Below are 26,007 nucleotides of genomic sequence, written 5' to 3' on the forward strand. Positions count from 1 at the left end.
AAGAAAAAAACAAAACTGTAATGATATACAGGAGAACCCAAAGCAACGTAAAATTGATTTTTTTCCTCCAAATTAAAAGTAAGCCAAAGTTTCAAATGACTGAGCACAGAGGTTCTTCTGGACCAAATATTTATAAATTGGAAACATCTTTTGTTATAAAAATACATATGACATGCAACACTCAACAGAATCCTACATGAACAATCTTAAGAACCAGACATCGATCTTCGGAATACGGAAAGGGCATATGCTTGAAATGCAATCGATTTGATTAAGCAAATATTTATTGGGCACCTACTATGTGATAGGACCTCAGAAAAACGTGATAATTGAGGCCAAAACAGTCCCTGCTATAAGTGAAATAAACCTGTGATGAGAACCAAACGGCTCATTAATGCCTGGTGAACAAACAAAGGAGCAGTCAAACACCCGCAAAGGTAGGGGAAACTTTGCAAAAAGAATGAGAAAATGCCAGTATATAAATCCGAGTATTTCTCAAGACCTACTGAAATACTGCCCTCGGCCAACGGCAATGACCTGGTAGCCAAGAAAGGTCGTCTGAGAGCAGCAAGCAGAGGTTAGCAGCGGGCCTCCTAGCAGTATGGGCAGGAGAAGGAAAACGAGAGCCTGGCAGGAGGGAAATCGAGAGCCTAGGAGGAAGGAAAACGAGAGCGTAGAGGAAGGAAATCGAGAGCCTAGCAGGAACGGAAGTACGGTGATCTGTTCTCCAGCCAAGACTGCAGGTTCCTACAGGCCGAGGGCAGTTAAACACTCTCTCCCGCGTCCACGCTTTCTACAGATGGGAGAGGCTTGCATAGTCTCTGTGGCAGCTAGTTAACCTCTACAAAGGAGCCTGCACGTAAAAGGTAGCGCTTCCTTGTGTTTAGGGATGTAAAAGAGGGAAATGAATAATTAACAAGCATGAAATTATGAGTCGTGGTAATTTTTGCTTCATTTTGGAAGCTTGCTTGCCCTAGCAGGCTTAGAGAAAAGTACTTAAGAGTTTTTGATGTATCGCTTCCCATGGCTATAAGCTATCAGTTTTGAACCGTAAAGGAGTAATAATAACTGTGATTGCTTAAAATAAAGACCAGTAATGATCATTTGTGTGATCCCCTGTGAAGTAAAAACCTTTGATTAGCATTTGGCATGATTCACTGGCATTATCGATTATTCCACTCAGTGTGTACGGGGATTGCTCGAAGGATTTTTTTGTCCCCTGGTAATCCATACTCAACTTCTAAAACTCATTTAAGGGGCGCCTGGGTGGCTCAGTCGCTTGAGCATCCACCTTCAGCTCAGATCATGATCTCCACACTCCGTGAGTTCGAGCACCACGTCGGGCTCCGTGCTGACAGCTCAGAGCCTGGAACCTGGTTCGGATTCTGTGTGGGTATGTCTCTGCCCCTCCCCCGCTCACACTCTGTCTCTCAAAAATAAATTAAAAAATATATAAAAATTATACAAGGACAGTGGGGCGCCTGGGTGGCTCATTCGGTCAAGCGTCCGACTTTGGCTCAGGTCATGATTTCACGGTTTGTGAGTTCGAGCCCCACGTCAGGGTCTGTGCTGACAGCTCAGAGCCTGGAGCCTGTTTCAGATTCTGTGTCTCCCTCTGTCTCTGCCCCTCTCCTGCTCATATTCTGTCTTTCTCTCAAAAATAAATAAACATTAAAAAAAATTCTTTTTTTTAAATATAAATAAATAAATAAATAAATAAATAAATCTCATTTAAAACATGAGCTGGTTCAGAAAATGTTGCTGGATCGCCCATCTACGTATGGAAGTATACCTGTATAATGGTGGAAAAATGAACACGGGTACTAGGATCATAGATCTAAATATAAAACCAAGACTATATAACTTGTACAAGAAAACATAGAAGGACATGTTTGGAATCATAGGTTATATGAGGTTTTCACACAGAGAACACAAAATGCAACCTGCATAGGGGATACGTGGATAAAGGGGCTTTCGCCAAAATTAAAAGACACCACCAGCAAGAAACCAAAAGGCAAGGATATTTACAACACAGACATGCACACACACGACTTGTATCTACGAACCGAACTTACAACTTTTCTGGCACAAGGAACCGAACTTTACAACTTTTCTCGCACAAGGAACCAAACTTTACAACTTTTCTTGCACAAGGAGCCGAACTTTACAACTTTTCTCGCACAAGGAACCAAACTTTACAACTTTTCTTGCACAAGGAGCCGAACTTTACAACTTTTCTTGCACAAGGAGCCGAACTTTACAACTTTTCTGGCACAAGGAGCCGAACTTTACAACTTTTCTTGCACAAGGAACTGAACTTTACAACTTTTCTTGCACAAGGAGCCGAACTTTACAACTTTTCTGGCACAAGGAACCGAACTTTACAACTCAATGATGAGCCAAAAACCTGCAGTAGATAGAATAGCAATCCCCCAAAAATGTCTACAACGTTGTCCCCAGAACCTGTGAATATCTCACCTCACAGGCAAAAGGAACTGTGATCCAGCGTGCAGTGTGACCACGTTATGTGCCCTGAGATGGGGAGCTGGTCCTTGATTATGCAGCAGGCGCCAGGTCACCAGAGGGTGTTTATAAGGGGAGGCAGGCGGGTCAGAGTCAGGGAAGGAGGGGTGAGCACAGAACCAGAAGCTGGGAGCGGGGGAGGGTCACAAGGCAAGGCATGCGGGAGGCCTCTAGATTCTCCTCCAGAGAGCCCTGAAGGAGCAGAGCCTGTGAACACCCTGCCAAGACTAATGTTGTACGTCTGGCCTGCAGAAGGGAATGACAACAATTCTGTGTTGTTTCAAGCCAGCAGCCATTAAGTCATTTGTGGTAATTTGTTATAGCACCCGTAGCAAGCTAATACACAACCCAGTATAGAAACAGCTCTGCTGAACAGTGGGGCGGTTTCTGAAAGAGTTGAGTCTCCACCTAAGTAGTAGGAGTGGAAAGGAAAATACAACCCCTGGGTGCCTGCAACAACATGAATGGGTTTTAGGTCAATTACACCCGATGAAGGAAGTCAGACAGGTAATGACACACTGAAACTGGTCCAACCGGGGCCCCTGGGTGGCTCAGTCGGTTAAGCGTCCAAGTCGTCAATTAGCATCAGGTCACGATCTCACGGTTCGGGACATCCAGCCCTGCGTGAGGCTCTGCGCTGGCCATGCACCCTACTAGGAACTCTCTCTCTCCTTCTCGCTCTCTGCCCCTCCCCCACTCATGCTCTCTTTCTCTCAAAATAAGTAAACTTAAAGGAAAAAAAAAGCTGATCTAACTGTACCTTTATTATTTTTTTATGTTTATTTTTTTAACTTTTTTTTTTTTTTTTTTTGAGACAGAGAGACAGAGCATGAACGGGGGAGGGTCAGAGAGAGGGAGACACAGAATCTGAAACAGGCTCCAGGCTCCGAGCTGTCAGCACAGAGCCCGACGCGGGGCTCGAACCCACGGACCGCAAGATCATGACCTGAGCCGAAGTCGGCCGCCCAACCGACTGAGCCGCCCAGGCGCCCCTGTTTATTTATTTTTGAGAGCGAGAGACAGAGCATGAACCGGGAAGGGGCAGAGAGAGAGGGAGACACAGAATCCAAAGCAGGCTCCGGGCCCTGAGCTGTCAGCCCAGAGCCCGACGCGGGGCTCGAACCCACAGACCTGGAGGTCATGACCCAAGCTGAAGTCGGACGCCTACCGACTGAGCCACCCAGGCGCCCCTAACTGAACAGCTTAGACTACCTGTGAAGGCCAATGGGACAAAAGTTTCTTGGACCTTGACTTTCCTTCGTAAAATGCCATCTCTGTGCTGTTGCAGAGAAAGTTTTCCGCGTGCATCCAAACCTCATGGTCCAGTCCTGAAAACACAGGCAGGCTCCAGGAGTGGAGAATCTGCAGCACTGCCGAGAAGAGCATTTCACACATTTGGAAGATCACCCAACACTACACGGCGCTTGCCCTGCGCTTCGGAGCTGCCCTGAAAGTGCGGCCGGGGTAGGACGAGCCACATGAATTCAGGTTTCCCTTGAGGAGAACAGACTGACAGCCAGTGCTGGCAGAACAAGGCCACAAAGGGTTCGCGGAGCACAGCGTTCCTCCTGCTGGGGAACAGCGAGGTCCCTGGGGTCGGCCCACGGCCGACAGGACAAGAATGTGGACGCAACAGGTGACACAGAGATGGTTCTCGGCCAAACGCATACTTGTCTTTTAGAAACCATGACATGTGTGGCCAAGGAGGAAAGACTTTTAGCAGTCTTGCCTCGTACCTTTGGCCTGGGAAGAAACGCCCTTTGCCAGGATTTCAGGAGGGCAACGAGCTTGCCCTAGGCAAGTCCCAGGTGTCCCTAGGCACCCGCCAGGTCAAGGACAGGGGTCCCCAGGTGGCCAGCGGGTGCAGCCAAGCAACCTTCCAGCGGCGTGACGATCACACAGAGTGTTTCCCACAGAACCCACAGGAGACGCGATGCCCCCCTTTCTGAAGAAGGGTACAACACAGACCAATAGGAGAATTTACTCCCTGCGCCCAGGCCTCCCCTTGTCACTGTGCTCCCCGAGCCTCTGGCATTTCGTCCTGCTCTTTCTCCCGCCCTTGGACAGGTGCCAAAGGTCATGGGGAAGGCTGGGTGTGGGTGACGGTGGGGTCTGGAATCAGAGGCAACAGACATACGCAGTGGGTCCTGAGAAACACAGCACAGTGGTGAAGGCCAGAGACAGAGAGGCAGAAGGCAGAGAGGACGGCAGGCTCCGAGCCCTGAGAAACCGCAGGATTACAGACAAATATTTCCTAAAATAGGGGGAAAGTCAGGGAAGGAACTGTGGAAGGTGGCAGTGACAATGAAGTGCTTTTGAAGGTACAAATCTCCCAAACACAGCCTTGGACTCACTCTACAAGGTGTCGACTCCTATCTGATGCCTGATGGTACATTACTGATACGTAAATGCTACTGGCCCAGCTTACAATCAAGAAAAGGAAACGTGTACGTGAATCTGAATAAAATAAATAACAATAAGGAAACGAGACTCACTGTCCAGGACTTACTGCAGGGCAGCGAGCCCGCATATGCACCATCCAGCAATGACACGCAGCCCTGTATGCAATCCCGTGAGCTCCCGTTTTAACACACGGCCTCCGCACATTCCCTTGTCCCGTGTCAGTTCCGGGCACTGGGACTCAAGCAGTGGCTCTCCAGGAGACCCACCCACCCCGGCATCAGCATTATCTGGGCCCTCACAGGAAATGCAAATTCTTGGATCCACCCAGACCCACAGAGCCAGAGAGCCCGGGGCCCACGCTACTTGGGTTTTAACGAGCCCTGTGCAAGAGTTGTGATGCCTGCACAAGGGTTAGAACCTCGGGGCTGAAGTGTCATCAGCATTCACGGTCATGACACAACAGAGAATGTGTGGCTACCACAATAATTAGTAAGACAGGGTCAATAACTGCTGGCATTTCCCACGGGGTGAGTGGCACTGGAATCTGTGACAGCCGTCCGTGGTATGGACTAGGGGCACGGCATACCCAGCTCTCAGATGGGCACACTGATGCCAGGGCACAGCACCCCGACCACACAGGATGCAGAGAACGGGTCACCTACTGTCTCCCCTCACTGGGGCTCCTGGGTGCTCCTGGGGACACCTGTTTGTCCTCGCAACAGCTGATGGCTTCCAGCACCCAGATACTCACGTGGGCTGCAAAGTTTCATCGCCTTCCTTAAGCCCAGACGTCCTCCCTGTGCAAACCCAGGCTCGGAGTTTCGCATTTGCCGTTTTGCTGTCTCCTGTTGGAAAGACTGATCTAGAAGCCTGGAGCAGTGACGCTTTGGTGTGTTATTCCCTTCAACTGGAGTTATCCAGCTGAGGGAATTAAGTGAAGGTATTTCCAGACTCTGGACTGAGGTCAGCCAAGGGCTCCCCAAGAAGTGAGTTCTCCCAAAGATTTCTCTTAAGACCTGGAGCAGAGCTCCCCTCATTTGGGCACGGAGGGGGCCATGAGCATACGGAGTCCTCCAGGGACGTTAAGCTCTGCCTTTCCCACAGGGAGTCTGAGGCCCACGCAGGCCGTGCACGCACCGCCCGGGCATCTGGACACAAGGGCCAGGCTGCCCAATGACATAAGCCCATTCTGCCGTGACGCACAGGCAGGGAGAACAGCAGGATGGGGACGGGGAGGGGAGGTGTCATCAGCCATGGCTTGTGCAGTGTGCAAAGCGGTCTTTCGGAGCATGGGCGTCCTGTGGGTAAGCAGAGTGGAAGCAGCCAGAAGCTGTGCCCGTGGAGGAGGCGGAATGCATACGGGGACTGTCACACCTGGGGGGCCACAGAGACGTGCATCTGCACGCTGGGGCTGCCGCGTCCTACAGGTGTCACCTTGTCAAAGTAAAAAGCCTGCTGAAGGGTCAGCTTCCTCACGGGTGCCATAGGGAGAATGCTCCCTGTGACCTCGGGTTGTTTGAGGATGAAATGTGTCAGGTAGGAATTGTCCAGAAGAGAGCACACACTCAACACAGGGTGCTTTTCGAAAGGTCACCTGGGGAAATGAAGCCACAGGCACTTGTCCTAATATGTCCTCAAGACGATGCGTGTGAAAATACAGAACGGCCACTGATGAAAACACAAGTGAAGCAACAGGACCAGAGCATCCTTGAAGGGGCCTTCGCTGGCCCCCAGCTTCCCGAGCTCCCCTCCTGAGCGCCAGGCATCCCTGGGCACCAGAGACCCTGTACCACAGAGGCTGGGGGGTCGTCGTGGCACACACACGTCATCTTGGACAAGAGCGGGCTCCAGGATGCTTGGAATTATGGGGAAGGTGGGCTGGCAGGGATAACTGAAAAGCAGAGCGAGGGCCTGCGGCCCCCAGGGGTGACGACCTGCCCCATCCGTGACACGGTGACACTCCTCCCACACAAAGCACCCACAGGTAGGGGGGCCGGCGAAGGCGGGTGTGGGGGAGGATCCAGGCTGCCATCACAACGATGGGACGTGTCCCACTACCCACTAGGAGGGTGTTGTCTCTGCTGTGCTGCGTGAAGGTTCACCCCACAGCCGTGTGATGGCAGTGAGGGGTCAAAAGCCCGCATTGCGTGTGTAAATTCAACAGAGCTACACCATCTTTAAGTGGAGGCATCTAAAGGACGGCCAGTCGTCAGTCCCGCAAATTAAAATGTTTTTACATTCATTCGTACCTACAAGAAGCTGATACACGTAACGAAGAAGAAAGGGTCCAGAAGGATGTTGCGTAACATCGAAATAAGCTCTATGTGCACGTATTTTCTCTCTCCTTTTTCCTTTTGTTTCAACGTTCATTTATTTATTTTGAGACAGAGAGACAGATGGGCAGAGACATAGGGAGCTCACGTGCGGGGGAGGGGCAGAGAGAGAGGGAGACAGAGAATCCCAACCAGGCTGCATGCCATGAGCACTGACCCTGACATGGGGCTCGGACTCACGAACTGTGAGATCGTGACCTGAGCTGAAATCAAGAGTTGGACACTTACCAAACCACTGACCCATTCAAGTGCCCGGGTTCTCTTTTTAAAAGCATACTTTCAGCAGACTGCATAGAGAAAACAGGCTTTTCACACCAGTTTTTCCCTAGTCCCAGATGGCGATGGCTGCTCCCTGTAGTACGTGTGTTCGTCTCATGTGTCCCAAGTGGAGTCCTTGAGGCAGAATCGGAATCTCAGAATATGCACGTGGCCACGAGAGCCCGGTGTTCCCTGAAGCGGGCACCGCCGTGTTACGGGACGGCAGAGGGGTCGGCCCCGGATTGTGAATGAGAGCCCCAAGCACCACTGAGTGACAGGGCGCAGGACTCAGGGACACAGCCGCGCCTCCGTGCTTGGGGTGAAGTAGAAACACTGCACACGCAGCACGTCTGGACTCTGCTCGCCCACTCGCACACGCAGGACGTCTAACGTAACCGAAGTTTTCTCAGACTGTGTAATGCCCCCTGACCGTGCAGCCCGGGGAAACTCAACCACGGTCTCCAAAAAGACTTCTCCCCACGTCAAACTGATACCATTGCTAGCACGATGAGGTATCTATGTCCCTTCTCCATCAACACTATTGTCAGCTACACCCCAAGAAAAGCTCTGACTTGAAGGTGGCCTACAACCCAAAATGACAGATAACTCGTTTTTTGTTTTGCAAACTATTATCAAGTAAGGTTTGGAAATACTTAAACATGCAATACTTTTTCTACCAGAATGTTTGTGTTTTGGCTCGTTACGCAATGGCCAACTCAAAAATTTCTTTGGCAGTTTTAGTAGATTATGCTGAAATTATGCTCAATAGGGATGCTCCAACACTTTTTTATATTCCTTAAAGCAATGGTTCACAAATGTGGGGGAGGGGAGTGAGATTTTACCCACGGGGGTACATAAAAAACAAGATAAATGTGTTTTTGTCTGTAAATCTTTTTTTAAATCCGATTTAAAAGACAGTTACACTAAGCAATGATTATAAATCTCTATTTATGTGCACATAATGTTGAACGATGAAATTCTCATGACAGTAACAGCACGAAAGAGCGGAGAGAGGATGGAGCCATGCAGGAGCAAAGTTTTGGCATAAGTTTTAGTATATGTGCTGCCGAAGCGAGCACAAGTTTTGGCATAAGTTTTAAGCTAAGCTGGCATTAGTGCAAACTAGGTGGTGACACATTAAGATGTTAACTGTAATTGGGGCGCCTGGGTGGCTCAGTGGTTGAGCGTCTGACTTCGGCTCAGGTCATGATCTCACGGTCCGTGGGTTCGAGCCCCGCGTCGGGCTCTGTGCTGACAGCTCAGAGCCTGGAGCCTGTTACGGATTCTGTGTCTCCCTCTCTCTCTGCCCCTTCCTCTCTCACACTCTATGTAACTCTCTCTCAAAAGTAAATAAACACTAAAAAAATTAAAAAAAAAAAAGATGTTAACTGTAATCTTCAGAGCAACCACTGAGAAAATAACTAAGAACGTATATAATACATAATAAAAGAAACAAGAGGAGAATTAAAACGGTAGAGTGCTTGCTTAGGCAGCACATACACTAAAACTGGACGATACAGAGAAGACTAGCATGGCCCCTGAGCACGGATGACAGGCAAATTAGGAAACCGTTCCATACTTTTCTCATAAGAGCCATATAGGGAAAGCCCACAGTTAGTATCATCCTCAATGGGGAAAAACCTGAGAGCTTTCCCCCTAGGGTCAGGAACAGAACAGGGATGTCCATTCTCACCGGTGTTGTTTAAGATGGTGTTGGAAGTTCTAGCATCAGCAATCATACAACAAAAGGAAATCAAAGGCATCAAAATTGGCCAAGAAAAAGTCAAACTTTCAGTTTTCACAGAGGACATGATACTCTATACGGAAAACTCAAAAGACTCCACCAAAAGACTGCTAGAACTGATCCATGAATTCAGCAAAGCCTCAGGGTACAAAATCAATGTACAGAAATTGGTTGCATTTCTCTATGCCAATAATGAAGCAACAGAAAGAGAAATCAAGAAACTGATCCCGTTTACAATTGCACCAAGAACCATCAAATACCTAGGAATAAACCTAACCAAAGTGGAAAAACCTGTATGCTGAAAACTTATGAAGGAGAAAGCTTTTGTTTTTGGGTTTTTTTTTTTTTTTAACGTTTATTTATTTTTGAGACAGAGAGAGACAGAACATGAACAGGGGAGGGTCAGAGAGAGGGAGACACAGAATCTGAAACAGGCTCCAGGCTCCGAGCTGTCAGCACAGAGCCCGACGCGGGGCTCGAACTCACGGACCGCGAGATCATGACCTGAGCCGAAGTCGGCCGCTTAACCGACTGAGCCACCCAGGCGCCCCTGAAGGAGAAAGCTTTTGAAGGAAATTGAAGAAGACACAAACAAATGGAAAACCATTCCATGCCATGGATTGGAAGAATAAATAATGTTAAAATGTCTATATAAATGTCAATATTACCCAAAGCAATCTACACATTCAGTGCAATCCCAATCAAAACTGCACTGGCATTCTTCTCAAAGCTAGAACAAGCAATCCTAAAATTTCTATGGAAACACGAAAGACCCCAAATAGCCAAAGTAACATTGAAGAAGAAAACCAAAACAGAGGCATCGCAACCCCAGACTTTAGCTTCTACTACAAAGCTGTAATCATCAACACAGTATGATATTGGCACAAAACAGCACTCAGATCAATGGAACAGAACAGAGAACCCAGAAATGGACCCACAAATGTATGGCCAGCTAATCTTTGACAAAGCAGGAAAGAATATCCAATGGAAAAAAGACAGTCTCTTTAACAAATAGTGCTGGGAGAACTGCACAGCAACATGCACAAGAATGAACCTGGACCACTTTCTTACACCATACACAAAAATAAACTCAAAATTGATGAAAGACCTAAATGTGAGACAGGAAACCATTAAGATCCTCGAGGAGAAAACAGGCAAAAACCTCTTTGATCTTGGCCGCAGCAACTTCTTACTCAACATGTCTCCGGAGGCAAGGGAAACAAAAGCAAAAATGAACTACTGGGACCTCATCAAACTAAAGACTTTCTGCACAGCGAAGGGATCAGCAAAACTAAAAGACAACCGACAGAATGGAAGAAGATCTCTGCAAATGACATATCAGATAAAGGGTTAGTGTCCAAAATCTACAAAGAACTTATCAAAAAACTCAATCCCCAAAAAACAAATAATCCAGTGAAGAAATGGGCAGAAGACATGAATAGACACTTCTCCAAAGAAGACATCCAGATGGCCAACAGGCACATGAAAATATGCTCAATGTCACTCCTCATTAGGGAAATACAAATCAAAACCACACTGAGATACCACCTCATGCCAGTCAGAGTGGCTAAAATGAACAAATGAGGACACTAGAGATGCTGGAGAAGATGTGGAGAAATGGGAACCCTCTTGTACTGTTGGTGGAAATGCAAACTGGTGCAGCCGCTCTGGAAAACAGTGTGGAGGTTCCTCAAAAAATTAAAAATAGATCTACCCTATGACCCAGCAATAGCACTGCTAGGAATTTACCTAAGGGATACAGGAGTACTCATGTATAGGGGCACTTGTACCCCAATGTTCATAGCAGCACTTTCAACAGCCAAATTATGGAAAGAGCCTAAATGTCCATCAACTGACGAATGGATAAACATGATGTGGTTTATATATACAATGGAATACCACTTAGCAATGAGAAAGAACGAAATCTGGCCATTTGTAACAACATGGATAGAACTGGAGGGTATTATGCTGAGTGAAATGAGTGAGTCAGAAAATGATGGATACCTTATGTTTTCACGCATATGTGGATCTTGAGAAACTTAACAGAAGAGCATGGGGGAAGAGAAAGGAAAAAAAATAGTTAGAAATAGAGAGAGAAGGAGGCAAAGCATAAGAGACTCTTAAATACAGAGAACAAACTGAGGGTCGATGAGGGATGGGAAGGAGGGGAGGTGGGTGATGGGCATTGAGGAGGGCATTTGTTGGGATGAGCACTGGGTGTTGTATGTAAACAATGGACCGTGGGAATCTACCCCCAAAATCAACAGCACACTCTACACATTGTATGTTAGTCATTTTGACAATAAATTATATTTAAAAAAAAATAGTACACTAGAAAGTATCTAGTTAATATGAAAGAAGGCAGTATAACTTCTCCATGAAGAAATAAAAGAACAAAATAAGACATACACAAAACAATATGCCATACAAAAATCCTGTTTTATCAGGAGTGGCATTTTATGTAAATGATTAAAACCCCCAATTAAAAGCTAAACCCTGCCAGAATGGATTTTAAAACAAGAAGACCATGCTCCAACTATAACGTGTCTACAAGACACAGTTTACGTCGAGAGAAGCACAAGATTTCAAGGAGGTTTGAAAAGATAGGCAAGGTGCACAGCAACCAAAAGAGAAGCAGATTGGCTACATCACACAACAGAGATTCAAGACAAATGCCTGTAGCGGTTACAAAGCAAAAAAATCTAACAGAAGCATTTTATAAAGAGGTCATTCCGTATTCTAAAGATGCGACAATTATAAACTTACGTATGAACTCCACAACAGAGCCCCAATTACATAAAAGAGAAACTGATAAAACTGTTGGGAGAAATAGATCATTCAACAATAGCAGTTGCAGATTTGGATATGATGCTTTTAATAAGGGGTAGAACTAGATTAAAAAGCAGCAAGGATAGAGGGAACTAGACTTAACACCGTGAACTACGTAACCACCACCAACCAGCTGGACTTAGTAGACATCTGCGGAACGTTCCCCCCGGCCGAAGAAAACACACCTTCTCCAGGGAAGACGGTATGCTAGGCCAAGGTGCCGTAAACTGACAAACGCTTGAAATCATACAAAATACTTCCCCAATCTACAGTGGGATGAAAACAGAAGCTGGTAATAGAAAACCTACTGGGGAAATTGGTAAGAACACGTGGAAAGTACACAACGTGCCTGTATATTCAAAGGCCAAAGAGGAAATTATAAGGGAAACTCAGAGATCCTGTGGGGCGAATGAAAATGAAAACACGACACCCCCAAATCTTCGGGGAGCAAGCAGTGCTGGGAGGGAAGTGGATGGCCCCAAACGCCCGTATTACCAAACAATGGTCAGAGATGTAGAGCGTGTGGATAGGCTGAAGACGAGCAAGAGGCTGTGAGCCATGGAATGAGGCCGCCCGCATGTGGCTGGACAAGGCAAGGGAATCCCAAGCCTCCAGAAAGGAACGCATCTCTGTGGACACCAAGAGTTCAGCCCGTGAGACAGATACGGGATTTCTGACCTGCACAATGTCGCTGTTGTAAGACGTCTGTGTTGTCTTAACTGGTGACTCCGGCAATAGAAAAGTAACACAATAAGAAACGTTGTCGGCCACCTGTTTTTCCTTTTTTTCACTGGACTTCTATACAGTGAGTCTCAAGCAGACCAAACACCCGGCGTAAGAAAGAACAAAATTTTCTGAATATTTCGTTCACGAGGACCTTAACAACCGAAGGTCAAAAGGCAGCTACAGACGGTTGATGGCACTACGGGTGACGCTTTCCTGAGGCTGGCCACCAGCTGTTAAAGAACACCGTGGCCTTGGCCTTTCTTAGTGCTACATCACAATCGCAGACGCACAAACCTCATTAATCGCTGGGTTCTTCTTTCCCATGTCCCACTGACACGTGCCATGAACATCAATAATTTAAGTCCTTCTTGAATTTTAGGGGACAAACAGACAACCACTGCGTTCTAGATGGATGTGTCTTTCTTATATTGCAGATGTGTAAACTTTGCTAAGAATTAGCTTCCGAAGGCCCCAGGCTTTATGGTTTAATGATGAATCCATATGTTTTTATGCCTTTTGAATAAATGAAAACCAGCAGATGTCCTCCACAAAATGCAAGGCTGAAAGACGTTCTTTCCCCGCTGAAAGAACAGCTTCCATTCTCTTCGGGATCTACCTTTCAGTGGCCTGCCCTGCCCCTCCTCGCCTTCTGTCCTTACCACTGGTATGAAGGAAGCCCCCGCAGAGGGCCTGGTGGGATACAACACCAGCAATGTAAGCATTAGTAGGGAGACGACGCCAGAAACAGTTTTAATTTAGGGTGAGGCAAAGCATCGGGACATCTAGGAATCACACTGTGGTGAACTCAGCACTGATCACTACAAAGTGCTCCTCCTTTAAAGACACAAAATGCATCACGTCCAGGCATATTCCTTTGGCTGTCAGGGCGTGGTTTTTGTTTAGGCAGTTTTGTGTGTGTGTGTGTGTGTGTGTGTGTGTGTGTGTGTGTGGGTGGGGGTGGGGGTGGAGGAATGTCACAAAACTCAACTGTGGAAAGAGGACCCAAGGAAGACTGGAGAAACTTCTGTGGTGTTCCCACTGGCACAGCCAGTACATCCCAGCTCTGTACATCCCAGAGCATTCCGTCCCCAGGGCGAAGACTGTCGAACCTTGGTGCAGACTGCTGGATCCCTTCAGGGTATCAAAAATTCTAAACTCCTGGGCGGACTGGTCTTCCATACCAAAGGAACACAGACCGGGAGGCTTAACAGACCTTTCCCACTCCCAATACTGCAGGCTGTGAGCCTGAGATCCAGGCAGGGCCGAGGCTGGTTCCCCCTTGAGGCCTGTCTCCTTGGCGTGTAAACCGTCTTCTCCCCGCGTCCTCACGTGGCCATCCCTCTGTGTGTGCCCGTGTCCTAATTCCCCCTGGTTTTTTATTTATTATTAATTTTTGAGAAAGACAGCAAGCAGGGGAGTGACAGAGAGAGAGAGAGAGATTCTCCAGCAGGGTTCGTGCTATCAGCACAGAGCCAACGTGGGGCTTGAACTCACAAAACCGTGAGATCGTGACCTGAGCCAAATCAAGAGTCAGAGGCTTAACTGAGTGAGCCACGCAGGCACCCCGTAATCTCTTCTTCTTACAAGGACACCAGCCCTATGGGATCAGGGCCTGCCCTACTGACCTCATTTTACCTTGGTCACCACTTTAAAGACCCCACTTCCACACACAGCCCCATTCTGAGGGCCTGGGAGTGAAGGGTTTCAACTGGTGAATTTTGGGGAGTCCCAGTCCGGTCCATGGAGTTCTAATAAATCTTTATCTATTTGGTATTTCTTTCTGTCAAGGGCATACCCAACCAACCACTTAAGGTCTCCTTACACATCTTATTTTTCAAAATGGGGAGGGACTAGGAGACTTATCAAATAATCAAGATCCTTTTTATTTTATTTTTTATTTTTATTTTAATTCCAGTGTAGTTTTTTTTTTTTAATTTTTTTTAATGTTTATTTATTTCTGAGACAGAGAGAGACAGAGCATGAACGGGAGAGGGGCAGAGAGAGAGGGAGACACAGGACACAGAATCCGAAGCAGGCTCCGGGCTCTGAGCTGTCAGCACAAAGCCCGACACAGGGCTCAACCCACGAGCTGTGAGATCATGACCTGAGGAGCCGAAGTCGGACGCTCAACCGACTGAGCCACCCAGGCGCCCCCGATCAAGATCCTTTTATTTAAAAGAATATGCTCACATGACCTAAGTGGGTTTGCAAATCTCAGATTTTACTGAACTGTACTCAGGGTTTCTGCAAAGAACCACAAGCAGCAAGGTGTGGGTCCCTCCGTCCATGGAGAGTGTACCACCGATACTCAAACGCAGCGATGGGGGAGCAGTCTTGATCAAAGGGTACGGGGTCGGCGTCCTGACTTCCAGCGGCAAAGGGGCAACTCATGACACCTCCTCTCTGTGAACACGTAGAGGGTCCATGGACACAGAGTTAAGGCCGGCCGCATGTTCATTTTCTGAGGCATGTCAGTCTATGGCCTTATAAGATGTTACTCTAAGTCAGACCCAGTACATGAAAGATATCGCCTTCAATCAGACGCCATTTTCATAGCCCTCCCTAGGACTTGCTTAAAGCTGGGACCTATAATCAGAATGGAGAATTCTTGTCGAGTTCAAAGAGTATCGGATTTAAGTGGAAAGACATTTACGTGTGTTAAAAAATGCAAAATTTAATCAGCTGGGTGGGAAAAGTATCTGGTAGAGGACGGATTTTCCCTAAGGGACAGGTAGCTCATTCGGTGCCCAAGATACTCAGTGATGTTTAAGGGAAGGAAGACCACCAAATAAACTCTTGTGTGCTATTTAATACTTTGTGACTTACAGTCTTTAATTGAATTTGGCCCATTGGGGCCACAGTGCCGTAAATAAACTTTTAAACGCGCACTGAAATTACTAATCTTCACTCACACGTTAAGATGATATTAACTGACTTCTCCTGGAACAGTGAAGTGAACTTCAGATTCATCGTTCTTAATCAACTTCATTTATTAGGGGAAAGTGATCGTTGGCTATTCAAAAAGGTTCCATTGGCTAAATCGGACAAGAGAAGTAGTGAACGAGGACATAAAACCTAGTGGCTTTATAAATATGGTTTAATGACCATAAAGGTGTTTAAGTTGATGACAGAAATTGTAAATAGAACCAGAGGCTGTTATGGCCTCTTAGCGGTGATGGTGTAAGCCTGATACGTTTGTACACAGAGTAGGCAGAAATTAAATGTTTTGAACTGCTAACATTAACAGTTGGTACATTTTTAAAACTGAGGTGTAGTCAAGTCTGAACACAGGAAGTGGACCAAAGACAGACAGAGAGAGAGAGAGAGAGAGAGAGAGAGAGAGAGAGAGAGAGAATCAGAGACTAAGAAAGGGTTGGGGAGAAAGGGTTCTGCCCCAAGGCAGAAATCAGCTCCTGGCAATGTCAGCTGATTCCAGAATGGAGTTTCCCACATTCAGGAAAAGGTGAGCGGGGACATTTGGAACTAAGAAATACACAGGGGTGTATCAGGAGGGTTTCCTCAATATGAATGTGGATACCCACTTTCTACTGATAATCTTCCCACCCAGGGAAATATGTTCCCATTACCCAAGTACCACACACCCAGGCTGTATTAGGCCCTGCGTTTACAGGCTAGTGTTGATGCAAACGAGGGGGGCCATGGACAGGATGCAGACAGCTGTCCGACCCAAGAGCGAGGCCCAAGGTGATTATTCTGTGAATAATCAATAATTCGTATCTTAGATTATAAGCTCCCAGCACAAGCCGTCACGATCTCTTTTCTGTACCTGGCAAGTATGTATTAAATATAATTGCACTTCAACGCAGCTGGACTCGGAGCTCCCGCAGGTGAATGACACCGTGAGTGTGGTTCTTATGTGGGAAGACAGGACAGAGTCCTTGGCCTTCGGCGGTTGGCAGCCACTGCTTTGGACATAATTAGAGAAGGCGAGTATATAGCAGAGAGGTGCCAGGAGGTCATTAGTTACAGCCCAATGTTTCATTAACGACAGTTAACAACCCTGGAACATCTCACGGCACACGCCCACGGATATCCCAGGTTCTGTTCCACTTTCTGTTCTCTTACTGGCTGCGCTGTGTCGAGAATGCAGGCTGGAGAGAAGCGAGGGGTCCCCTCCCACCGATTCCTCCCGTCCACGCTCGTCCCCGCCACGCAGGTATACACGGCGGCTATCCACACCACCAGGTACGTACTGACTGGGGTTTCTCTGCCGACACACACACCGCGTCTGGGCACTGTTCTACGTGCTCAGACCCCAACAGTCCACGGAACTGACCTGGCTCCGAACCCCGGTGGACCACGTGGTCTAGGAGCCAGGGTTTGGCCCACGGCGCCCTCGGAGCACCGTAAGCAGGCCGCCTGCCCCCAAATACCCACGGGAAGGGACAGACTGGAAGCAAAACCCGCGAGCAAAGACCGCCTGTCGGCAAAGGGCTACTTCCTTACTCTCATCCGGGAGCAGCCTGTAATTGTCCTTCGGGGTAGATGCCCTTCCTTGTTCAAGGACTCAGACCCTTTCAAAGCGAATGACAAGCGAATGACAGCACTTGGCGTGCTCACACGTCCACACGGACAGGACCCAAAACGGCAGGCTTTGGCACAGGGCTCAGGAGGAATCAGAGGGCCGAAGGCCGAAGCCCGGAAATGATGAAGGATCCCCACCCGCTCCCCGTAGCAGGTAACACTGTCCTCCTGGCCCCAAATGAATTTCTTTCTTTGCTCTTTGCATGCAAAAGTAAACGAAGCAAATCAAGACGCATAGCAGAACGCGATGGGTGTAGGTCCATTTGGCTGAGTTCCCAGATCCTTCCTTCCTAGACCTACCATCCAGGCCTGTGAGTATGTGCATCACACGCGGGCAGGGGGACGTCCACATGCAAATGTGAAACGTCTTCCGGGTACCAGCACGGTTCAAAGATGGGCCTAGACGGATGGCCATTTCTTGTGGTTCTCTCGGCAGGGTGATGCCTGCCGTATGCATCTACGGGACTCCCGCCCCCGCCCCAACCATGACATCAACGTAAACGTGGCCAGACTTTCAGGCGACTGAAAGTCAACATGTATCCGTGCCCGGAACAGAAGTGCTCACTTTTCCAAAGCCTTGTGTCTGCGGTGCTTGGGGACGAGCCCGTGCAATTCAGCCACGGCAGGAGGGAATCCCGGCCACATCTGTCTGCCTTGGTCCCTGCAAACTGTGTCATGAACTAAACTGCCCCTGAACCAGGCTTCTCCTCTTCCTTCCACACCAGCCCTCTGTGTCCTTGTAATGGGCTGCGTAGAAACTCTCAAACAGATGCATCCACGTCCTGCCTTCCTGGACCCTGTGAATGGGACCTTATTTGGAGAAAGGGTCTTTGCACATGTGATTAAATCAAAAATCTCAAGATGACATCATCCTGTATTATCTGGGTGTGTCCGAAGCCCAATGACAGGTGTCCCTTTAGGAAGGAAATGAGAGGCCACATAAGGAGGGAGGCAGAGGTGGGAGGGATGTGGCCACAAAGCCAGGACTGTGGGAGCCACCAGAAGCTAGGATGGGCGGGACACAGCCCCCCCTCCAACCTTGGAGGGAGCACGGCCCCGGCCACACGTGTCTACTTCTGGCCTCCAGAACTGGGAGAGACGCGTCAAAGCCACCGGTCTGTGGTGGCGTGGGACAGGGGTCCCGAGACACAAACGCGGTCCTGGTGTCATTCACGGGGACAGCCGGAACAGCCTGCTGGCCGTCTCCACAGAGGGCAGGCCTCAGTCATCTGCATCACCATGTACAGCTTGCCACAGCGCCCTCTGCTCCAGGAAGCCCTCAGGAAGATGGCTCTGTCCTGGGAGCACTTTCCTAGCTCTGTTCCCATCACTCAGCGAGGAACCTCTTCTCCGGTCACACACAGGCACTTTTGCCAAAACCCTGCCCTTTTCCATGTGTGCACAGCGTCCTCCCGGCCTAGGGCACGCTCAGCCTGGGCCGCCCTCCACCGAACGTCTTCCTGCAGCTCGGCCACAGAGCGCAGGACCGATCTTCTCTGGGAGGCACCCTGGACTGCTGGCGCATGTCCCGCTCCCGGCTCCCAAGGACACTGGGTCAGCTGAGCAGATAAATGAGACTGCGGTAGCATGGACAACATCTGCCTTCCTGCAGCACATACCCCGCCGCACCCCAGACCATGTCCCCAGAAGCACAGGGGCGGTGAGGTGGGGAGATATCCATTCCCTGCGCCGGCCTCTCTCGCCGGCATTGGCTGGGCAGCTTAGCCAAGCCTGTGGGACCCGTGAACTGAATGAACGCCCTGACCATCTGTCTCCTCGAGCTCTGTGGATCATCCGATCAGACTTTTCTCCAATCCCTCCTCCACTTAGAACTCTATCCCCAAACAAACCCTCGACAGTGGAAAGTCAAAGTCCTACCCCTCCCCCCCAAGCCATGTGGATGGACCCAGCCAAGGGCTGGCAGCTTCCAGTCACCTGAACTGCCTTGGACGGCTGGCTTCCTGTATTGTCCAAATGACCCAGTGGGCGACTGTAAATGCCTTTATCAGGCTGCTGCCTTTCGGGCAAGGTCAGCACAACTGGTTGAACAAGATTGCAGCAGAGATACGCTGCTGTACCTTCAGGAAGGGACGAGCTCGTCAGGCTGGGACTGGCAGACCCACAAATGACTTACATGTTTGTGTTCTGAGCACGTACCCAAGCGCAAACCTGCAGGGCACAGGACAGGGCACCAGACACAGAACAGGCAGAGCTGACAGTCATGGTTCCCTGTACGAACGCTCTTTCTCTCGGAAGGGAAGTAGGGACCAGTTTGTGGCCAAATTCCTCAAAGACATGTATGAACGTTCTAGGGGAAAACTGCTGGTGAGCTCTGTGCTCCCACCAGCGCCTTCTTCAACCACTCATTTGCCCCAGCATCCCTGCCCTGTCACCCACGGGAAGAGCACAGTTCCGGAACCACCACTGGTATCGGTGGGGGTCACGGAAGTGCCCTGGATGAATCACTGCCTCATTCTCTGCTCCGTCCTCTGCAGAAAGGGGAGTGACAGCAGTTAAGTGCGGGCCACCAGCTTGCAGACCTAACTAAGGCACACCGCAGCTCACAAGAGCGCTGAGCACACGGTGAAGGCTCACGAGAGACACTGTGGCTGCGCGAGGAAACCACTGAGAGCCTAAAGAAAGGCACTGGTGATCAGGAGGGCGTAGAAATGGCTCTGAAGGATTTAGGACTAAGTAAGCACTTGCATGGTTTGGGACTGGGGCCGAGGGTGAGGAAGAGAAGGTTGGAAGGGAAGGCTGAGTGTGTGGCGTGCATGGCTCACGGGGATGCTGCCGAAGACCAGGTCGGACAGAGAATTCTGGGCTCCACGCTAGACACAGTGTGCCGGTGGGGCACGGCTGACCGATGGTCACTGGGATGAACGCAAGAGAGAGCAGAGGGCAGTCCACGGGGGTCAGAGAGTCCTTGAAGCGAGAGCATTCACTGCAGCCTGGGCTCACGAGCCATCGCCAAGAGAGAGGCGTGCAAGGCGAGTGCTTATGCCCTGTCAGCGTCACCAAACTACAGATGTCCACCCCTGTTGCTTCCCCAGAATATTTGACGTTGATCAGGAGTCTGGCCCGGCTACCTTGCAGAATGACCTTGCAGTTTGTATTTGTCTGGTTGTATTCACGTAGCATCCCCTTACTTGTTCTTTGACCTTCCCAAACGAGAAAGCGCTCATAGACACCCAACTGGTGACCACCCAACTGGTGACCACCCAACTGTGAGACAGGTGAGCTGTTCTGGCAGTTGAGGACAGCACATCCTCTACCATGGCACTCAGGCCCTGTCCGGGCACCATCATGGTCCCCACACTGACTCCAATGGTCTTGGCTTCCATTGGTGACTCCTGTCCAAACCACTCATGGTGGGGACTGTGAAATGCTGATTTCCCTAATTCAACCATGCTTTCCATATTTATTGAGTGCATTCTTCAAAAGAGCTGTCTCCCTCCCCACCTCCTCTGTCTTGAGACGATTATGACATTTCCTGTTTTTTTTTAGAGTATTACAATTTTTTTTTTTTATCGTTTATTTATTATTGAGAGACAGAGCATGAGCATGGGAGGGGCAGAGAGAGGAGGAGACACAGGATGCGAAGCAGGCTCCAGGCTCTGAGCTGTCAGCACAGAGTCTGACACGGGGCTCGAACTCACAAACCGCGAGATCATGACCTGAGCTGAAGTTAGATGCTTAACCGACTGAGCCGCCCAGGCGCTCCTAGAGTATTACGATCTATCGTAGTCATTCCTCTCTGGATTTCGTGTCATGCTGCATTTTGCTACTGGGACCCCTCCCTGCATTCTGGCTTAAGACTCATGAATCCTGCTTTGTGGGCTGGAGAAGCGGCGTAAACTGTGCAGAACGCACAACTATATCCGCACAGACCCGCCTCCGTAGGAAGTACTAAGTTAGCGCTTCCAGTGTGTACAAAGTGCAGCAACTGTATTTGCTGTCCCATCACTCTTGGGTTTCCAAGGAGTCTGAATGCACAGGTCTGAACGCACTTAGATGAAATCCCCTGAAGCCACTGAGAGATCACAGCACGTGGTCCGGAAGAGGTGGAAATCAACGCACTACAGTGGACAGGCTGCAGACACAGCCACCCAAGCACACCTATCCTCAGTTCCCGCAAGCACCCTCTTTTCCGAGTGTGTGCCAACGTGGCCTCGGCGTCCCCTGTAACCCCGGCCCACCTTTCTGCCTAATGGTTCCGGTCTTGAAGACACAGGGACACTATGACCACCACCTACACCTGGGCTCTCAGGCTTGAGACCTCCCACCAAAACACCCCGTGTGGCACCAAGGAGGACAAGAGTGAGTTCCACACGTCTTACGAGGACGAGACTTCTCACGACCAGGGACTAGGGCAACAGAACTGACCACGTGCATCTTCTCCCCAGAAAAGCAACAGGAGCTCTGCGTGTGCTTGCCACAAATGGCTGAGTGCAGCTGACCGCTAAGCATAATTCGTAGGTCATGGGAAACAGAGGGACAGGTAAGGAGACAGCAGGCGCAGACAACCAGACAAACCCAGAACGTAGAACATTGCATAACGTAACCGGCCTTCCCAAAGTCACTATCATGGGGGAAAACAAAGGATGCGATTGGAGGAGGGGGTGAAGCTTTCTGATTTACAGCAGGATAAAGGGGCATAAAACTACCATGTGGAACCCAGCTTGGAAAACACTAGAGGATTCTCAGCTGGACCGTCGTCCCCTCTATGTTCTAATACAATCATTACTGAGAAGTCTTTTTTTTTTTTTTTTTTCTAAACACAAACTGTCTGCTTGATAAAAATACTCTGTCCTGCTTCAGAAAACATGTTTATTGCTCTCGTATTTCTTCCCCTGGTCTGGAATGTCCGTTTTTCTTCTTTGCTCCTTCCTGCACCTGACATAAATTCTCCAGGTGACTTCAGTTGAGAGTACTTTCTGTCTCTACCATGCCCTTGCCATGCTTAGTAGCCAGTGACGCACAGAGTCTACTCGCCACGTTTTATGTCCCATCGGGACGCTGAAACTAAGAGTAGGGGCTTGCCTGAATCCCACACAGCACCTGGCACCAGACAAGGATGGGAATGTGAGCAGACAAGGATGAGTGGATGCACGGGTCCACCACGGGGAGTGCTGAGATTAAGTACAACTAAATAAAAGCTAAATAAATGTAGCTCAGTGAACTAGCTACATTTGACACCCCTGGGTACCACGTGTGCTTCCTGTTCGCAGGGCAGACATACAACATGCCCAGGTGACAGGCAGCTGGTGACAGCTTCATGGACCGTGCTGGTCTAGGGAGGAGAGATGAGCAAAGTTCTCATCAAGGACACTCCGCTTTTCCTACAGATAAGGGGGGAGGGCAGGATCTCAGGACATGAGAGGGAGGGAAGCCTGATGCTTATTTTGACTCTTGCCCCCAAGGTGTCACAGAAGCTCACACATGCAAACCACAATTTTGCTCTTGTTCTGATTTCGGGTACAGACAGGGCAGTCTACGGCCGCTTGCACAAGGTTTGGTTGGCTCCTGTGTCTCTCCCTGACCAGACACGTGATGTGTGAGATTTTCCAGTACAGCATCACTGATCACAAAGGGATGTATACCATGACCTCGCTCCTAGACCCAGCAAAGGAGAATCAGAGGCCGCCCACGGCCCAACCCAGGACCACCAGCAATGCCAACGAAACCGCCCTGCAGGCAGGGGTGTGAGGACGCGACCACCCTCCGCCCACACAGGGGCCCTCTCCGCACAGACACTCTGCCCACTGAGACTTAGCTACTGACTACAGACGTCACGGGGAATTCTGGGTGTGAGGGAGCCAGAGCACAGGGAAGGTGATGTACCTACCTGAAGCTCAGAACTTTGGGTAGAATAGCTGTCCAGCTCTACAGAGCTGGCGGGGGGCGGAGGGGGGAGAGAAAGCTTCTTAAGACAGGACGTGTTACGATTATTACGTTTTCAACAAAACTCTCCATATACGTCCTGAGGGCAACTTTAACCAGAGACATCTGCACCAAACAGCCAAGATTGCCCCCACCTATTTTAACACAATTACGTGAAAGTTCTCACAAATCAAATGCTCTAATTATTAGCCACAGGTACTCATGCAGACTTGATGTAGGAAACTCATTTTCAAATGCAATCCACTGTGGTAGGACGCTTTTCTATTTTCCAGTTATGGGCTGTGTCTCAATGCTTTTTAAAATGCCTCCTCCCTAGGTGTGACCAGGCGTCTTTGTAATGAGTGCTTTGAGGACACTTCTTGGGGGCATCATTTCCCTTGCTGTTTTACATGGCATTAAAAAACCAGGGACCCTGACTGGTACGTAAATCACGGGAATTTAAAAAGAAAAGAACCAGAGTGAACGGCAAATCATCAGAAAGACAAAAGGGGCCAAAATATCGCCCAACACACTGCTTTTCCAGAAGAAAGAAGGAAAAGAGCAGAAACGGCTTTGTGACAAAGTGTGAGTGCTGTCCTCCCTCGATGATGAGAGTCTGTGAAGCCGCAAACACACAGTGAGAAGGCAAGGACAGGGCAGGGCCCAGCCACACTCACAGGGATTTGCTGAATGTTTCCGTCCTACTGCCAGCTGGACAAAAGTCTGTTATCAGCAGGATTCTGCAATCTGGATCTCAAGCCCTTCTCAATTATTCTAGAAAGAGGAGCAGCTGTGGTGGGCGACCAACGACCACCTCTAAGCACAAATTTTAGGTGGACGCGTTTGACCACTAACACCAGGCACAAACTTGAGGAGGACGCAGTTCAGATCTACTAGAAAGTGTCACCGATGGGGACAGTTTAGCAGCATCGGCCCATACTTGGTTTGCTTTGTTAGCAATGGCCAGTTTTCTCCAACATGGTCTAGAGTCCACTCTTCCTAAAGGGTCCTTCCCCAGACCCCCGGCAGCATCTTATTCCAAAGTGAGAAACTCAGAGTCTGCGCTGCCTTGGGCGTGGGCTCTCCTCAGCTGCAAGGCCTTGGGCGTGGGCTCTCCTCAGCTGCAAGGCCTTGGACTGCCCTCCGAACTTCAGCTGACTTCTCTGCAAGGACGGAAGGAACCCAAGTTTCACCTAGCAAGGAGAGCTAAAGCCTGAGCACGTGCGGTCAGCTCCCAGAGGAGCAGGGCAGAAAGAATGTGAACGTACCAGAGCACGGCTGCCCCCACACCCAGCACGAGACCCCAGGGCACACAGCCAAGGGGGGGGGGGGGTTCCAAAATGTAGAGCATGCATGCGATGATTATCTCCAGCCAATGGGGATGCGTGTGCGTAGGGAGGCATCTTGACAATGCTTCGTTCGGCCCCTGCCTTCCTGAGGAAGTGTCACAACCCTGGTAGTGTCCAGATGATAGGGCACCACTGAGAAAAGAAGCTCCGATCTCCACTTAAAAAAAATCTCATACATGTTACGCAGGTCAGTTGGTCATGTGTGTTTTAGCGTTGCTGTGGGACGTTTTATGCAGGTCCTATTTCTTTTTTTTTTTTTTTTTTTTTTCAACGTTTTTAATTTTTTTATTTTTGGGACAGAGAGAGACAGAGCGTGAACGGGGGAGGGGCAGAGAGAGAGGGAGACACAGAATCGGAAACAGGCTCCAGGGTCCGAGCCATCAGCCCAGAGCCCGACGCGGGGCTCGAACTCACGGACCGCGAGATCGTGACCTGGCTGAAGTCGGACGCTTAACCGACTGCGCCACCCAGGCGTCCCAATGCAGGTCCTATTTCTAAGAGCACTGCTCTGCACAGCAAACTTCCTGTTTGCTAAAAGCGACAGGCTCCCCCCCACACACACACACTTTGCTCCTAATTTCAGTTTTTTACGAACCGGATAATCTTCCCCATCCAGAAGGCGAGACACCATTGAATACCTGTCATCTTCCTTCGAAATCTTGTCGTGGTTGATAAACAATTTCAGTCCCTTCTCCTCTTTCTCTAAATGGCATTTGAGAGACAAAATTATTACCTAGATCATAGTTGATTATTACCTTGTGTCAACAAAAACAGAATCCAAAAGTGTCGTTTCTATTGCAAAGGACAACAGTGTCATACATTTCAAACGTCCGAAATAGTACCTCGGTGTGGTCAACCTTTCCACAAAAATTTGTTTACTTCCTCATTCTCCTCTGATTAAACAAGCCTCCCCGCGGATATCAGCATTGCCTCCTGAAACTAATTGTTTTGAACCGCATTTCCCTGAGCACAGCAGTACAGGAGGCTAGGCTGACAAATGGAACTTGCAGGGGAAAATGCATTCACCGTGCTAACAAACCTACCGCAAAAGGACTCGTTACAAATGGACAGCACAGTGTGCTGCAAACAGCAGACAGACTGAATGAACTACACCAGCATAACTGACCAGACCGCACGAGACAGAGCAGTACATTTTGGAAAGCAGTGTGTTATACGAGACATTTTATAAAAAGAATGGAACGAGTGAATTTCTGAGGAGGTTCTGCAAAGCCTTACTTACTACCTCAAAGCAGAGTGAAATCTGAAAGAAGGGGCAGACACTAAGAGGGCAAAAAAACCAAAAAGGGCCAGGTCTCATCTTCCCAAAGGACACTAATCCTTGCTCTCTGACCAGTTCAAAGGCTTGGATGACAGTTGCAAAGGGCAAACCATTTCGCCTGGTGTAACTGGCAAG

At 49.1% G+C, this 26,007-nt stretch overlaps 1 protein-coding gene and 2 non-coding genes across 4 annotated transcripts in view; 2 read left to right on the forward strand and 1 right to left on the reverse strand.

Moving 5' to 3' along the window:
- Positions 1-26,007, reverse strand: part of LOC122212619 (pseudouridine 5'-phosphatase) — a 174,004-nt gene that overhangs the window by 146,080 nt on the left and 1,917 nt on the right. The gene's annotated exons all lie outside the window — the stretch shown is intronic.
- TRNAR-UCG lies at positions 8,680-8,763 on the forward strand. The gene has a single exon. It is a non-coding gene; the product is annotated as a tRNA-Arg (tRNA).
- Positions 8,995-9,100, forward strand: LOC122212697. The gene has a single exon (XR_006199261.1). It is a non-coding gene; the product is annotated as a U6 spliceosomal RNA (small nuclear RNA).

The sequence above is a fragment of the Panthera leo genome, chromosome Y (assembly GCF_018350215.1).
Source record: "Panthera leo isolate Ple1 chromosome Y, P.leo_Ple1_pat1.1, whole genome shotgun sequence".
Classification (NCBI taxonomy): Eukaryota; Metazoa; Chordata; class Mammalia; order Carnivora; family Felidae; genus Panthera; species Panthera leo.